Source organism: Triticum urartu, chromosome 7 (assembly GCF_003073215.2).
Source record: "Triticum urartu cultivar G1812 chromosome 7, Tu2.1, whole genome shotgun sequence".
Lineage (NCBI taxonomy): Eukaryota > Viridiplantae > Streptophyta > Magnoliopsida > Poales > Poaceae > Triticum > Triticum urartu.
This window is the reverse complement of record NC_053028.1, coordinates 115,992,497-115,998,251: the sequence shown is the minus strand read 5'-3', so window position 1 is coordinate 115,998,251 and position 5,755 is coordinate 115,992,497.

The window sequence follows — 5,755 nt, the reverse complement described above, 5'->3', positions numbered from 1 at the left end:
AAGATGTCTGGGTACTGCAATCACTTGATTCAACTGGGAGTTAATCTTCCGGATGATAGCATCATTGACAGAATTCTCCAATCACTTCCACCAAGCTACAAGAGCTTCATGATGAACTATAATATGCAAGGGATGGATAAGACAATTCCCGAGCTCTTCGCAATGCTAAAGGCTGCAGAGGTAGAAATCAAGAAGGAGCATCAAGTGTTGATGGTCAATAAGACCACCAGTTTCAAGAAGGACAAAGGGAAGAAGGGGAACTTCAAGAAGAATAGCAAGCAAGTTGCTACTCAGGAGAAGAAACCCATGTCTGGACCTAAGCCTGAAACTGAGTGCTTCTACTGCAAGCAGACTGGTCACTGGAAGCGGAACTGCCCCAAGTATTTGGCGGATAAGAAGGATGGCAAGGTGAACAAAGGTATATGTGATATACATGTTATTGATGTGTACCTTACTAGAGCTCGCAGTAGCACCTGGGTATTTGATACTGGTTCTGTTGCTAATATTTGCAACTCGAAACAGGGACTACGGATTAAGCGAACACTGGCGAAGGACGAGGTGACGATGCGCGTGGGAAATGGTTCCAAAGTCGATGTGATCGCGGTCAGCACGCTACCTCTACATCTACCATCGGGATTATTATTAGACCTAAATAATTGTTATTTGGTGCCAGTCTTGAGCATGAACATTATATCTGGATCTTGTTTGATGCGATACGGTTATTCATTTAAATCAGAGAATAATGGTTGTTCTATTTACATGAGTAATATCTTTTATGGTCATGCACCCTTAAAGAGTGGTCTATTTTTGATGAATCTCTATAGTAGTGATACACATATTCATAATGTTGAAGCCAAAAGATGCATTGTTGATAATGATAGTGCAACTTATTTGTGGCACTGCCGTTTAGGTCATATCGGTGTAAAACGCATGAAGAAACTCCATACTGATGGACTTTTGGAACCACTTGATTATGAATCACTTGGTACTTGCGAACCGTGCCTCATGGGCAAGATGACTAAAACAGCCGTTCTCCGGTACTATGGAGAGAGCAACAGATTTGTTGGAAATCATACATACAGATGTATGTGGTCCGATGAATATTGAGGCTCGTGGCGGATATCGTTATTTTCTCACCTTCACAGATGATTTAAGCAGATATGGGTATATCTACTTAATGAAACATAAAGTCTGAAACATTTGAAAAGTTCAAAGAATTTTCAGAGTGAAGTTGAAAATCATCGTAACAAGAAAATAAAGTTTCTACGATCTGATCGTGGAGGAGAATATTTGAGTTACGAGTTTGGTCTACATTTGAAACAATGCGGAATAGTTTCGCAACTCACGCCACCCGGAACACCACAGCGTAATGGTGTGTCCGAACGTCGTAATCGTACTTTACTAGATATGGTGCGATCTATGATGTCTCTTACAGATTTACCGCTATCGTTTTGGGGTTATGCTTTAGAGACGGCTGCATTCACGTTAAATAGGGCACCATCGAAATCCGTTGAGACGACGCCTTATGAACTGTGGTTTGGCAAGAAACCAAAGTTGTCGTTTCTTAAAGTTTGGGGCTGCGATGCTTATGTGAAAAAGCTTCAACCTGATAAGCTCGAACCCAAATCGGAGAAATGTGTCTTCATAGGATACCCAAAGGAAACTGTTGGGTACACCTTCTATCACAGATCCGAAGGCAAGACATTCGTTGCTAAGAATGGATCCTTTCTAGAGAAGGAGTTTCTCTTGAAAGAAGTGAATGGGAGGAAAGTAGAACTTGATGAGGTAATTGTACCTGCTCCCTTATTGGAAAGTAGTACATCACAGAAACCGGTTTCTGTGACACCTACACCAATTAGTGAGGAAGCTAATGATGATGATCATGAGAACTTCAGAATAAGTTGCTACTGAACCTCGTAGATCAACAGAGTAAGATCCGCACCAGAGTGGTACGGTAATCCTATTCTGGAAGTCATGCTACTAGATCATGATGAACCTACGAACTATGGAAGAAGCGATGGTGAGCCCAGATTCGCAAAATGGCTTGAAGCCATGAAATCTGAGATGGGATCCATGTATGAGAACAAAGTGTGGACTTTGGTTGACTTGCCCGATGATCGGTAAGCAATTGAGAATAAATGGATCTTCAAGAAGAAGACTAACGCTAACGGTAATGTTACTGTCTACAAAGCTCGACTTGTTGCAAAAGGGTTTCAACAAGTTCAAGGGATTGACTACGATGAGACCTTCTCACCCGTAGCGATGCTTAAGTCTGTCCGAATCATGTTAGCAATTGCCGCATTTTATGATTATGAAATTTGGCAAATGGATGTTAAAACTGCATTCCTGAATGGATTTCTGGAAGAAGAGTTGTATATGATGCAGCCAGAAGGTTTTGTCGATCCAAAGGGAGCTAACAAAGTGTGCAAGCTCCAGCGATCCATTTATGGACTGGTGCAAGCCTCTCGGAATTGGAATAAACACTTTGATAGTATGATCAAAGCACTTGGTTTTGTACAGACTTTTGGAGAAGCCTGTATTTACAAGAAAGTGAGTGGGAGCTCTGTAGCATTTCTGATATTATATGTGGATGACATATTATTGATTGGAAATGATATAGAATTTCTGGATAGCATAAAGGGATATTTGAATAATAGTTTTTCAATGAAAGACCTCGGTGAAGCTGCTTACATATTAGGCATTAAGATCTATAGAGATAGATCAAGACGCTTAATTGGACTTTCACAAAACACGTACCTTGACAAAGTTTTGAAGAAGTTCAAAATGGATCAGGCAAAGAAAGGGTTCTTGCCTGTGTTACAAGGTGTGAGATTGAGTAAGACTCAATGTCCGACCACCGCAGAAGATAGAGAGAAAATGAAAGATGTTCCCTATGCTTCAGCCATAGGCTCTATCATGTATGCAATGTTGTGTACCAGACCTGATGTGTGCCTTGCTATAAGTCTAGTAGGGAGGTACCAAAGTAATCCTGGAGTGGATCACTGGAGAGCGGTCAAGAACATCCTAAAGTACCTGAAAAGGACTAAGGATATGTTTCTCGTATGTGGAGGTGACAAAGAGCTCATTGTAAATGGTTACCTTGATGCAAGCTTTGACACTGATCCGGACGATTCTAAATCGCAAACCGGATACGTGTTTATATTGAACGGTGGAGCTGTTAGTTGGTGCAGTTCTAAACAAAGCATCGTAGCGGGATCTACATGTGAAGCGGAGTACATAGCTGCTTCGGAAGCAGCAAATGAAGGAGTCTGGATAAAGGAGTTCATATCCGATCTAGGTGTCATACCTAGTGCATCAGGTCCAATGAAAATCTTTTGTGACAATACTGGTGCAATTGCCTTGGCGAAGGAATCCAGATTTCACAAGAGAACCAAGCACATCAAGAGACGCTTCAATTCCATTCGGGATTTAGTCCAAGTTGGAGACATAGAAATTTGCAAGATACATACGGATCTGAATGTTGCAGACCCACTGACTAAGCCTCTTCCACGAGCAAAACGTGATCAGCACCAAGGCTCCATGGGTGTTAGAATCATTACTGTGTAATCTAGATTATTGACTCTAGTGCAAGTGGGAGACTGGAGGACATATGCCCTAGAGGCAATAATAAAGTTATTATTTATTTCCTTATATCATGATAAATGTTTATTATTCATGCTAGAATTGTATTAACCGGAAACATAATACATGTGTGAATACATAGACAAACAGAGTGTCACTAGTATGCCTCTACTTGACTAGCTTGTAAATCGAAGATGGTTATGTTTCCTAGCCATAGACATGAGTTGTCACTTGATTAACGATATCACATCAGTAAGAGAATGATGTGATTGAATTGTGTTCGGGAACGTAGTAATTTCAAAAAAATTCCTACACACACGCAAGATCATGGTGATGCATAGCAACGAGAGGGGAGAGTATTGTCTACGTACCCTCGTAGACCGAAAGCGGAAGCGTTATATAAACACGGTTGATGTAGTTGTACGTCTTCACGGCCGGACCGATCAAGCACCGAAACTACGGCACCTCCGAGTTTTAGCACACGTTCAGCTCGATGACGATCCCCGGACTCCGATCCAGCAAAGTGTCGGGGAAGAGTTCCGTCAGCACGACGGCGTGGTGACGATCTTGATGTTCTACCGTCGCAGGGCTTCGCCTAAGCACCGCTACAATATTATCGAGGATTATGGTGGAAGGGGGCACCGCACACGGCTAAGAAAACGATCACGTGGATCAACCTGTGTGTCTAGGGGTGCCCCCTGCCCCCGTATATAAATGAGAAAGGGGAGGAGGCCGGCCGGCCCTATGGCGCGCCAAGGAGGAGTCCTCCTCCTAGTAGGAGTAGGACTCCTACTAGGAGGGGGAAGGAAGTGGGGATGGAGAAGGAAAGGGGGGCGCCGCCCCCCTCTCCTAGTCCAATTCGGACCAGGGGGGAGGAGGCGCGCGGCCCACCCTGGCTGCCCTTCTCTCTCTCCACTAAGGCCCATATGGCCCATTACTTCTCCCGGGGGGTTCCGGTAACCCTCCGGTACTCCGGTTTCCTCCGAAATCACCCGGAACACTTCCGGTGTCCGAATATAGTCGTCCAATATATTAATCTTTATGGCTCAACCATTTCGAGACTCCTCGTCATGTCCGTGATCACATCCAGGACTCCGAACTAACTTCGGTACATCAAAATCAATAAACTCATAATATAACTATCATCGAAACCTTAAGCGTGCGGACCCTACGGGTTCGAGAACAATGTAGACATGACCGAGACACATCTCCGGTCAATAACCAATAGCGGAACCTGGATGCCCATATTGGCTCCTACATATTCTACGAAGATCTTTTATCGGTCAGACCGCATAACAACATACGTTGTTCCCTTTGTCATCGGTATGTTACTTGCCCGAGATTCGATCGTCGGTATCTCAATACCTAGTTCAATCTCGTTACCGGTAAGTCTCTTTACTCGTTCCATAATACATCATCTCGCAACTAACTCATTAGTTCCATTGCTTGCAAGGCTTAGGTGATGTGTATTACCGAGAGGTCCCAGAGATACCTCTCCGACAATCGGAGTGACAAATCCTAATCTCGAAATACGCCAACCCAACATTTACCTTGTTGGAAATATGCCCTAGAGGCAATAATAAATTGGTTATTATTATATTTCCTTGTTCATGATAATCATTTATTATCCATGCTAGAATTGTATTGATAGGAAACTCAGATACATGTGTGGATACATAGACAACACCATGTCCCTAGTAAGCCTCTAGTTGACTAGCTCGTTGATCAATAGATGGTTACGGTTTCCTGACCATGGACATTGGATGTCATTGATAACGGGATCACATCATTAGAAGAATGATGTGATGGACAAGACCCAATCCTAAGCCTAGCACAAGATCATGTAGTTCGTATGCTAAAGCTTTTCTAATGTCAAGTGTCATTTCCTTAGACCATGAGATTGTGCAACTCCCGGATACCGTAGGAATACTTTGGGTGTGCCAAACGTCACAACGTAACTGGGTGACTATAAAGGTGCACTACGGGTATCTCCGAAAGTGTCTGTTGGGTTGGCACGAATCGAGACTAGGATTTGTCACTCCGTGTGACGAAGAGGTATCTCTGGGCCCACTTGGTAGGACATCATCATAATGTGCACAATGTGATCAAGGAGTTGATCACGGGATGATGTGTTACGGAACGAGTAAAGAGACTTGCCGGTAACGAGATTGAA